The sequence below is a fragment of the Psittacula echo genome (genome assembly GCF_963264785.1).
Source record: "Psittacula echo genome assembly, chromosome: Z".
Classification (NCBI taxonomy): Eukaryota; Metazoa; Chordata; class Aves; order Psittaciformes; family Psittacidae; genus Psittacula; species Psittacula echo.
The window spans coordinates 2,775,342-2,787,745 of NC_137742.1; the positions used below are offsets into that span (position 1 = coordinate 2,775,342).

Consider the following 12,404-nt stretch of genomic DNA (forward strand, 5'->3'; position numbering starts at 1 on the left):
CAGTGTGCGCTCACAGCCCAGAAAGCAACCGTATCCTGGGCTGCATCAAAAGGAGCGTGACCAGCAGGTCGAAGGAGGTGATCCTGCCCCTCTACTCTGCTCTCGCGAGACCTCACTTGGAGCATTGTGTGCAGTTCTGGTGTCCTCAACATACAAAGGACATGGAACGGTTGGAACAAGTCCAGAGGAGGCCACGAGGATGATCAGGGGCTGGAGCACCTCCTGTATGAAGATAGGCTGAGAAAGTTGGGGCTGTTCAGCCTGGAGAAGAGAAGGCTGCGTGGAGACCTCAGAGCAGCCTTCCAGTATCTGAAGGGGGCCTACAAGGATGCTGGGGATGGGCTATTCATTAGGGACTGTAGTGACAGGACAAGGGGTAATGGGTTAAAACTTAAACAGGGGAAGTTCAGATTGGATCTAAGGAAGAAATTCTTTACTGTTAGGGTGGTGAGGCACTGGAATGGGTTGCCCAAGGGAGGTTGTGAATGCTCCATCCCTGGTGGTGTTCAAGGCCAGGTTGGATGAGGCCTTGGGTGACATGGTTTAGTGTGAGGTGTCCCTGCCCATGACAGGAGGGTTGGAACTAGATGATCTTAAGGTCCTTTCCAACCCTAGCTATTCTATGATGTGAAACAGAAAGGAAGTTAATTAAATGGTTCCCTACAACATTTTTATTCCAGAGTCTCAACAGGTACATTCTTTCGAATTGCTAGAGAAATTGCTATTCAAATGTTTTTGTGAAGCAGTTTCAGCATGTGGTTTGTACTTTTGCTTGTGGTAGAAGAGTGGTTCTCTCGGCATATTCTCGTACTCCACTCACCTTGGTTCTAATCTGTCTAGTTACACTTCAGTGTCCTTCTACCTTAGTACAGCCACAGGGAAAATAGCTTTGTTTCCCCCCAGTCCTCTCCTTATTTGATTTGTAGAATCCATCCAAATTGCCACCACCCCTGCCTTCCTCTAGTGCCTCCAATATTACATGCGCTTCTTACATACTGGGTTTGCTTTTCTAAGTGCAAACTCCGAAGGTTTCAGCCTACGTCTGTTCTTGTCTCTTCCTACACTTCCACCCCCTTCACTCCTCTAAAACCATTCTCTTAATGTCTCCCTTGGTGTACTCCTACGCTTATTTTCTTGCTCCTTTCATGAGTACCTGAAGTACCATCTCTTCTCCCAGCGAATTGAAGATTTTCATTTAAAGCTTTAAGTAAAAGAACCTGTCTAGAGAGTTTTCTAATGACCTGCCTGGGAAAGAGGAAAAAATAAGTACCACATCCTGTTAGGAAATACAAGTATTTTTTCTGTTTGGGCCCAAACAGTTGGTTAATGATTTGATGTATCTGACTATTTGCCTGTAGATGATGTTGGACTATAAAGGACTCCATAAGATTTCTAGATTATATAGCATATTTGTCCATGTATAATATCTCAGAATTAACCCTTTGCAGTCCATTGTTTTATATGGCATCTGGTACGTTGGTAGAGTGCTGTACAGATTAGAAGATGGTAACACAAGCCGAGAGTCTTATTTTTGGAACAGAAGCAAGTTTAAAGCAATGAAAAAACAGACATGATTTCTGTGTTCTGGGTTTGGTTTTGTTTTTTGCTGGTTTTTTTGTATTTTGTAATCTTTACTGGAGAAGAGTTCAAAGAACAGAAGAATTGAAAATTCATGGAGGTGATCCTGCCCCTCTACTCTGCTCTCATGAGATCTCACTTGGAGCATTGTGTGCAGTTCTGGTGTCCTCAACATACAAAGGACATGGAACTGTTGGAACAAGTCCAGAGGAGGCCACAAGGATGATCAGGGGACTGGAGCACCTCCCGTATGAAGACAGGCTGAGAAAGTTGGGGCTGTTCAGCCTGGAGAAGAGAAGGCTGCGTGGAGACCTCATAGCAGCCTTCCAGTATCTGAAGGGGGCCTACAAGGATGCTGGGGAGGGACTCCTCATCAGGAACTGTAGTGACAGGACAAGAGGTAATGGGTTCAAACTTAAACAGGGGAAGTTTAGATTGGATCTAAGTAAGGAATTCTTTACTGTGAGGGTGGTGAGGCACTGGAATGGGTTGCCCAGGGAAGTTGTGAATGCTCCATCCTTGGTGGTGTTCAAGGCCAGGTTGGACGAAGCCTTGGGTGCCATGGTTTAGTGTGAGGTGTCCCTGCCCATGGCAGGAGGGTTGGAACTAGATGGTCATAAGGTCCTTTCCAACCTTAACTATTCTATGATTCTATGACTTTTAAATATCACATAATGCTTAAAATAAGTTTACTGAAATAGTCTAAATATAATCTACTTAGGATGAAAGGAGCTAGGAGCCTGGGTTTGAAAAAATAATTTATTTTTCATATTAAATTCCAAGGTCTAAAATAACAAGTGTATTTGTCAGTTTCAAATTATTTAACTTGATATGTCATATACGTTACTAAGTATTGCATTACACATGTTCTGTAGTTACTTGTACAGGAGCAGTAATCAACAAGCTCTTATGAGCATTGTACTTTAAATCCACCCTCCCCTTCCTTCCTTGTGATTCAGCGGTTTACCCTTTCCCACAGTTAACCTTCTCCTGCTTTTCATCCTTCGTATCTTGTTTTTTTTTCCTCTTATAAGTCTCCTTAACCCAGAAACTATGCAGCCAACATCCTCGCATCAGTTACGCCTCCTTAGTTTGGCTTTTGACTGTATGCAGGCTATCTATGTGCAAGTTTCTCCATCCTACCTACTTCAATTAGAATTGCATTGCCAATTATGTTGTTCTTCAGTAGTTAACAAACAACTGTGGGTTCAGAAAGAGGTACAGAAATGATAGTTTAGTTCTGTAACTTCATAAAGGTTCTTCTTCTGTATGGAGTCAACTTTGTCTTTGCAGTCTTTCTATAGGTGTGCAAGGTAATCGTAAAGTGCTGCTAGGTCTGGTGCTATGTTGCTGATGTGAAGGCATAAATTACATCAGTATGCATGTGATAGAAATGAGACTCCATATGTTAGAAATTCAGTTTTCTTTGTTCACAAGTCACATTGAAATAACTTAGCTTCAAAAAGATGGTTTGGGGTTTGGGGTTTTTTTTAGCTTTAAATCCCCTCCTCTTTTTTTGGAGTACCGTTAGCATTGGCAGATTCATGGTCCGCAGTTAACCAAGTTGAGAGAACTTTTTGTGGGCAAGCAAGATTTTTTTAATTAGCCATTTTATATCTTGCAGAATAAAATTCATGTTACAGGGAGCAACTGCCAAAGAAATGATATGCTAAGAAAGGAGAATGCTTGTGCTACTCAAGACTGTTGAAAAATAAGTAATTTCAAATAGTTTCATTTGAAGTTGTTGATCCGGTTTATACTTTGCTGTTAAAAAGACCGAAACACTTTAATGCAACTTGTAGTACTTAGGAGTTACTGGAACAGTAAGATCTAATTGACTTAATTTGTGCTGTTTAGGTGATTATGGATGTAATGGGTACAATGTTGTACCTGTAAGAAACTAATGAAAAGGCAGTAGCTGGATTCATCTTCATTAATCACCTAAGCAACCATCATCACTAATTTGGCCCACAAATGTACTGTCGTGGTATTCATCTAAATTGCAGAATTCAGTGTGTAGTGGTCAATTATGACTTGTTTTCTCATGTCTGTACTCTTTGGTTGGAACCAGACAAACATCTCTGGCCATTAATGACTTTCTATCGTGTAAGTATGTACTTCACTCTTCATTATGTCATTCAGCATAAGTGCACTTGAAGGCATTGGATGACCTCTGTTGTACGTCTGTGAGTTATATATATTGCATCTCATTCCTTTTATTTTTTGGTGCTATCCTTTGGTTAATAGGAGCACTTGCATGGTTATCTTCAACTTTACAAGAAAAGTGTTTATGAATATTTGGTGTTTTGTGTTAATATCTTTTTCCTCTTCAGTCTTACAAAGTCTGAGTAGTAATGTTTAGATTAGAACATGTCAAAGTAGACAGACGCAAAAAGCTGCTAATGATGTGTCTATTATTTCTTACGATTCCATCAAGTTCTTTTTCTACTAACAAATATTTCAGGCTGGTTGTTTCTACCTTCCAGAGCCTTTTCATGATGTGTCACAGATCTGGTGTATGATCTGCTACGTAGCTACAACCTTGTCTGTCTCCCTGGCGCTTAGTCAATGTTTAATTGCCTGTTCATGTTCACCATAATGAAAGTGTAGATCTGAGACTTCTTTCCTAGTTTTGTCTGTTCATCTTGCTTACAATCTGTAACAGTGTCACCCTCTTGTCTTGTAATTGTGGTGCTTTGACCTGACTGAATGTGAAGATTTAGGTAATGAATAGACCTTTAATCTTTCTCTTAGTTTCTCTGAAGATGCATCCGAACCAGAGCACACTGTGTGTTTGTAGTTCAAGGACACATTCTCTGAGGCTAAGTAGTTGAGTATTAATAGTAGTGTAGCTGTGGCAGGCTTCGTCTGCAAAATCTGCTTGGCAGGTTGGGATCTGAGCAGCTTCATCCTGACTGAAATCTGTGCTGTGAGGACCAAGGAGGTGGTTTGAAGTTTGGTTGAGCTACTGCCAGAGGGAGGCCTAGATGCCCCCTTTGGGAGTCTTCTTTCACTTTTTGTTATGAGATAAAACTCATCTTCTATATTCTGTAGCACAGAAAATAATTGCCTCTGGCATAAATGTCTGAAGGCCACTGATGTATCAAGGTCTTGCACACTTCCTTTGACATACACTGTGTTGTGGCTTTTGTTTTTCTTGAAATTTATCTTTGTGCTTCTGAATAATGTGAGAGCATAGAACAGTTACACAGCATCAGCGCTTTAGGTAGCATGCCTTGGTCCCAGGTCCACCAAAGGCTTCGGACTTTCAGCCACAAGGATCTCAAACTGGAAGAGTTGTAGTGTAACCCTTTAAGAAACTCTCGATCAGTCTTACAAGCTTCACCAACCTCTTTTTGATAAGTTGACCACCAGTGATTTAGAACTAGCTGGACAGTGTGCAGTTCTGGTGTCCGCAACATAAAAAGGACATGGAACTGTTGGAACAAGTCCAGAGGAGGCCACGAGGATGATCAGGGGACTGGAGCACCTCCTGTATGAAGAGAGGCTGAGAAAGTTGGGGTTGTTCAGCCTGGAGAAGAGAAGGCTGCGTGGAGACCTCATAGCAGCCTTCCAGTGTCTGAAGGGGGCCTACAAGGATGCTGGGAATGGACTCTTCATTAGGGACTGTAGTGACAGGACAAGGGGTAACGGGTTCAAACTTAAACAGGGGAAGTTTAGATTGGATCTAAGGAAGAAATTCTTTACTGAGAGGGTGGTGAGGCACTGGAATGGGTTGCCCAGGGAGGTTGTGAATGCTCCATCCCTGGCAGTGTTCAAGGCCAGGTTGGACGAAGCCTTGGGTGGCATGGTTTAGTGTGAGGTGTCCCTGCCCATGGCAAGGGGGTTGGAACTAGATGATCTTAAAGTCCTTTCCAACCCTAACTATTCTATGAGTCTATGATTCTGTGACAGGTAGCATAAGTTTTGCTCTGAGTCCGTCAGTCACAGCAACTGATGGCAATGATAGCAAAGTATCCTTTCCCAAAAGAGCAATTTATGCTCTAAGGTCCTGGGATTGATAGTTTTAGGAAGTCTTCTGAAGTCTGGTGAGACTTACATATTTGCAGTTCCAACCCCCTGCCATGGGCAGGGACACCTTCCACTAGACCAGATTGCCCCAAGCCCTGTCCAGCCTGGCATTGAAAAAGAATTTCATACTAAGCATTCAGAAGGCTTGTATGTTTTTAAGTCTTCTGTAAAGGTTCTTTTCTGTGCTATCTAACAGACACAGTCTAGGCGCATGGTGTGCTCTGAGCTCTGCTACTATGCTGACTAATGCTGCCTCTTCTCCAAGCCTCTCTCTGTGCTAATCCATCTCATCTCTTTTCCTATATCTATCTTGTAAGCTTTTTAGGTTATGGACCATGGAGACTACGTACAGTAGATAGCATAGCGAGGCTGTGGTTCATGACTACAGCTTCTGATTTCTGTGGTCATACAAATCATAATTGTAACCATATGCTCCAGCTTGTTTACTGAGAGTGCTGCAGCAAGTTTCACGAGGTGTGCTGATGATTTATCTCCCTGACATTTATCCTAATATTCCAAAACCTGAGCAGCTTCAGATAAACCATTATAAAAGGAAAAAAGAAAACCTGTTGGCTCAAAAATGATTTTTCTTCTTCAGTTCTTCAGGGGAAATCGCTTGTTAAAGGAAACCAAGAATCAAGCTGATGTATTATAACAACAGAAGTTTTAAAACCTGGTATCCTGCAATGACTAGGGCTAGGAAAGGAATTTCATATAGGAGAAAAGGAGGCATTTCATACTTTCCAAACGCTTCTTAGCTCTAGAGAGTTACATACATTGAAATTGATATAGAGACAATTTTTATAATTACAAAATTTCAGTAATCAGTTATTTTTAAAAATACCCTAAACACAAAACCTGTTATACTTGAGTTTTTCTTAAAGTCCTGTAACTTTCAACTAGGGAATGGTAAGAAATCCATACCTCTTCACTTTACAGTCGAGTGTCAGCAAGAGTGTTCATCTCCTACGTAGAATTTATTTTGGCAAGAAATGTGAAAATGCTGTAAAAAGATTGTAAACACCCCTATTTCCACTTCATTTTTGAACATATTGCAAGTGAAAAAGAGGCTTGGCCACACCATCTAGGAAATGGATCAAAATCTGGGAATTACATTCTTCTGGTTCAGTGCCTTCTTCCAGTAGGCCACAGTGCTTCTCAGAAAGTATTAACAGATGTTAAACTTTTTGATGATCATTCTTCTGAGTGGTAGATATGGGTATATAGTATTAATATGTGACTGAAAGGGTAGGGTTCTTATACTAATATGGGATATTGAAGTGAGTCAGAACTCCATAAGGCCTTTATTCTTCAGAATTTTGAAAACGCCTGCAGTGAACCGCTCAGGTTGTTCTGTTGTGCTGCACATTTTCCGACAAAAATGGCTCAGTATTTCAGGAAAAGGGACAGTTTGTTTGGCTTCAGATGCACAGATTGACACTTATTATGAATGGGTTTCCACTTGATGTCTGATTAGTGGCCGGAACCCTGGAGGGCTGGAAATAGAATGAGCTGCATTTTAGGTCAGGGTGAACTTCCTGCTCCTTCCCCAGAATAAGTGACCATAGATTTTCATTTTCAATGCATCTGAAATGAAAATCTGTATTTTAACCCTTTCTTCAAATAACTCCTGAAGTCTGGTAGGTTTTTAACATGTCCAAGGTGAAAGAATAAAAGCTTATTTGTATTGTATTTATTATGTTGGGCATAGAATGAGCTACTGATAGGAGCAGCAGTTTTGAAACAGTTTTATTTGCCTTATCAACAGTTCTGTTAGGGAAGGGGAGAAATTATTTCAAAGCTTAAAATAAATTAAAACAGTTTTTGCCTTGGAAAGGAAGTGGAATTTAAAAATAAAAAGCTAAAGAGTACATTTTCATAGTGAGGGACGTAATTATACGTAGCTGGGAGATGAGGAAGGCAACATCTGTCACTTAGGTGGACAACAGGAACAGTGAGCTTGCTTACCTGTTAATTGCATTAAATCGTTACATTAAATCCTTAAATTAATGCAGCAGCACTTCCCAAGCACACATCTTGCAGATACAGCAGAACTTATGTTTTTCCAATTATCAGCAGACATTCTAATTTACATAACAGATCATATCTAATATATGAATTTGGTATGAATATAGCCTTATTCTGTGATGTCAGTTTACCCAACTGCAAGGTTTAGATATGAAGAGTAGTTTACATAAGGAGCCTGCAGATGAACTCTTATTTAATGCTGGTACTTAGTAGACAAGAATGTTCCTTGCAGAAGAAAGTGGTGGCTGTCTTGCCAATGCCTGTCCAGGAGGAGGTGGATAATTAACTACATTGTTAACTAAGTCATTAATGCAAGTAGAAAGATGTTGCTCTAGCTGTTGAATATACATGGTGCAAAGGAACACTGTGCTGTTAGGATATGACAGCTGTGGTAGGTTTTGCAGGGGCTCTAAGGGAAATGAAGCAAAACGTAAGTGTATTACAAAAGCAACGCTTTCAGTGGTGCCAAAACTTAAAATCAGATGAACACTTGAATCTGATTAATCTGTAATGAAAATATTCGTGTGCATGAGGACATCTGTAGTTCAAAATTGCAGTTTTGAAGATGCGTGCAGAGGCTTTCAGCCTTGGCTTGGATCATAAATCTGTAGTTTTTATTTTCCTAAGTAGCATTGTTCTCAGTTCTGTTGTGTGTGCATTTTTATAGTTGTGGTCATTATGCAAAGAATACATGGAGTTTGCATAGTACAAGGCGAAAATATTTTGGGGGATAAGTGGACATGCCATGAAAATCTTGGCTGTAATGAGTTGTGTAATGCTGAGGCAGTGTGAGCTTGCTAGAGCCACACTCCATCTGGATGTGGCTCATAATATGTTTTCTCTTGAGCCTCATAAGTTACATACTGAAGAGCACATATTTACTATATTGCATATATGGACTGAAGTGTTTGATTTTGAGGATGGACTTCACAAATAATTTAATTTCCACAGTTTCTAATGAGTAATTTTTGTGTGAGAGGGAAAATGTCCTTCTTTACGTTAGAGCATCAAAAAGCTTGGAAGTCTTTCAGTCTTTCTTTTATTTCTATGGATTATGGCCGTGCTTCCTTGTTTTTGTAGACCCATGGAGGAACTAAGCTTTGCAAAGAGTGATCTAAGATTTAATGAGACCTTTGACTAAAATCTTTGTCTTAAACCAACAAAGACAAACCCTTAATGTGATTATAGCATAGCTATTTTTTACCTAATGTTCTAGAAGAGCCAATGGTAATTAAATGTGTTCTGCCAAACTGTAGTTTCCAACACAAGTATGAGATTTTTACATAACCTGATAAATGGCTATTTTTCCTTTTGAACAAGCCATCAAAAACATTTTCCGTCTTTCTGCGAAAGACTTCCCAGCCAAATTAGAGCAAAGCCAAATAGATCATGTGCTTAGCAATGTATTAGTAGAAACTATTCTAACAGTTGCAGATTTAAATTTTATTTCCTTGTCCTGAAGCCAGTTACTATTGTTGAGTAATTTGGAGCTTTTCTCCTCTGATTGAAGTTTAAGTTATCGGTACGTAGTGGTTTGTAGTATAGAGCAGTGAACATTCATTTTCATGACAGTTGGGTTTGTTTGTCAATTTTTCTCTTTCAAGTGAGTGGCATTTTCCACAGTGACTCACTTTGGGGAAAGAAAAATACTATTAACAAGAAAAGAATGTGGCACCTAGGAACAGACATCCTGGTGAAAAGAATGGATTTCCATTATTGAAAAATAAATTTCTGTATGACATGGAAATTCAATTATTATCCTTATAGGAAAGTGTGAATTTTTTCTTGCTTCTCAGTAATTTGATTTTTATTTGGTTGTCAAATTTTTAGCAAATCCAGAGCCGAGCTGCTGCCAACCTCTGTCAGTCCATGTCTAGCTGATGGCTGTGTCACGAGTAAGGGACATGGCTCAGACCTAAGTGATGAGCTGATGCTCAGCTGCTGACTGGCAGGGCACAGCTACACTAGGACAGGCTCAACACTAAGCTTCACCCTGATCATTCTGCACCTCCCTTACTGCGGATGAAAGGCTGGAGCAAGTGGGAAGAAACGGCATTTTGTTGGTGTCTGCAGTGCCAAGGATGCTTTGCTGATGGCAGTGTAATGTGGTAGCATTCCTGAAGGTGTGCACAAGAGAAGGTCTTTGAGTCTGAGAAGAACAGCTTTGAAGTTAGTGGTGTTGCAGTTCTGATGGTCTATGAAGGGCAGGTTTGTAGAAAGAGGCAATATTTTTCATTAGACCAGTTACAGCAGTTGAAATAGCACAGAGATATATGTGAAGTGTAATAGCATACGTGTGCTGCCCAAACCATCTTCAGATGGCATAGCTTCTAAGAAATTAACCTTATGAGAGGGTTAAAAGCCTTTGATGTTGGCTCCCAAAAGAAGATTTCTCTAATCGTTTTACTGGGAACAGTACTGGGAGCCTGAATGTAAATTGTGTTACCAGCACCATAGATGCAATACGGTTTTATTAATCTCATCTTTCATCAACAAATATTTGGGTTTACTAAAACTAAGCATTTTAAACTTGGAGCTGTATCTCTTTCACCATGGAATGCAAGGGAAGGACTAGATAGATGACAGGCTGGAGAGGAGGGCACAGAAATACAACTTTTCTTGCATTAGTTTCCTATATTGTCTTCTAGTCTTTTCCATCTTCTGTTTCTGTCCTGTGAGATAGAGAGAATGGGCATGGTGTGGAGCTGGGACAGCAGAACAGATGTAGGGAGGAAGATGACTCCCTGGTATCTCTAACTCAGGTATGATTTGGCTGGCTGATGCGAAAGCTCTTGCCAACATGTAGGAAACTGTTGTGGACATAAAAACATTCCTGATGTGAATATATATGTAAGAAGTTGATGGTAAACAAGCTTCCTTTGTTGGAGTATCATTAGGGGGTTGCTTAGGCAAAATAGAGAGCATGTTGGGCTGACAAGCTCTTGCACATTACTTTTATTTACTATGTTAAGCAAACACTTTCATGTTTGGCCTTTCTAGATTGGTCTCTGGATAGTCTTTCTTCCTTTGTGCCAAGCATCGCCCTTTTCCCTGCTCATTTTGGAGCATTTTGTGAGGTTTGGAGTAGTCTGTTATCAGGGGAACTGCTGCAATTCAGCAGACAGATTTTCCTTGGCCAAGATCCAAACCTTGCCTTCCTTTTGTGGATATTACTAATGACAGAGTTGTCACTCTTCTGCTGAGCAGTGTGGGTAATAAATTGGAAACTCGGTTTGCATAAGAGAATTGTGGTCAGGAACAGGACAAGGTTTTCTGTCGAAATGAAAAATTTCAGAATGATTCTAACTCTGGAGCAGTTCCCTATGATTATTAAAAGACTAAATTTTTTAGCATTCCTGCTAATATTTTGCATTTTTGCTCAGCATTATGAGAACCTGTAGTTGATAAATGTACAGACCTGTATTCTGTGACTGAACTAAGAACTGCTTTCCCACTGGTCTCAGTTCACACAAACCCCTTGCATTATTGAGCTGATGTTATGCTGCAGCTGACATTCAAAATCAGTTTAAGCCCATTTATTTCTGCCATGTACATACATGAGTTTTCTGTATTAAGCAGTTATTGTAGGACTTCAAGTTCTAACATGTTTCTGGGGCAATGGGTAAGTCTTTAGGCTGCTTGAGGGTGAAAAGCTTTTATCACTAGGTTTCTCAGGTCACGTTTAGCTGGCCATCAATAATAAGGCTTCCGTAAGGTATTGAAGATTGGCTTCCCAGATTTATTTTGCACTTCACATCTTGTGAAGAAAATACTTAAAATGTGCATACTTTCATCAGAAACCCTGTTCATAGAACACATGGTGATTATAATGGGATGCACAGGGCTGTCAAGAGAACGTTCTGCATCAAGTCTTTCCTCTTTCCACCTGTAATTGCTGTCCTGTGTCATTCCTGTCTACATCTGCCTGTCTACATCTGTGAGATATCCTAACAACTGCTCACGGTTAGTGCTGTGGCTGATGGGTTTTAGGAAGGGTCAGGAGGCATGTCTTACATACCGGTGTGCTTTTCATTTTCTTTGGGGTTTTCATTTTCTTTTCCTCCTCTCTCTTCTTTTAATGAGGTTTTACATTAGCGAAATCCAACCATTAGAAAACCTGAGATGTCTCTCATATAGCTAGGTATGAACCCGTGAGAAAAGGTGAACCTATAAATTCTTCTGAGCCCTTTAGAACATCTAGTTTTCAGCAGATCTGAATTAGGGCTTAAATGAGCTAGGACTTTACAGGCAAGAAATAGCTCTTTTGCAACTGGTTCTTACTGTACCAGTCACGTAATATCTGTCTAAATAGGTTGCTTTGTGAATTGAAATAAAAAAAAAAAAAGAAGTGGGGAAAAGGATTAGACAGTAGGATGTAAGAGAAGTGAATCATTTGCTGAGAACCATCTTAGCTATTTTTTCCTCAGTATTCTCAAGGAAAACCCTGTATTATAGTTATCAGCCTTACAGACTTTTATTTTGGACTGGCAAAGGAACATGTCATTTCTTTAAAGAGAAATTTAACTAAAGGCTGCCTGCCTGAAGGCTTGTCTTTTCTCCAACTGCATAAGCTGGTCTTACATTACTCTTTGAATACTTTGCTTTTGAAGTTTTTGTGTAAACATATTGGAAGCCGTGCAGTTCTTTTCAAGAAAGAGAACAGACCCTGAGGATTGCCATTAAACATAAATGACAATGGCAAATTACAGGGTGTGTGGTGTAAAAGCCTTCCTATTGCTTTGCGTGGAAGAGCATGGAAGAGTACA

General features: G+C 40.1%; 1 protein-coding gene across 6 annotated transcripts in view; it reads left to right on the plus strand.

The window, feature by feature from the left end:
- The window catches only part of DYM (dymeclin), a 228,848-nt gene that overhangs the window by 54,263 nt on the left and 162,181 nt on the right, over positions 1-12,404 (plus strand). The window lies entirely within an intron of this gene.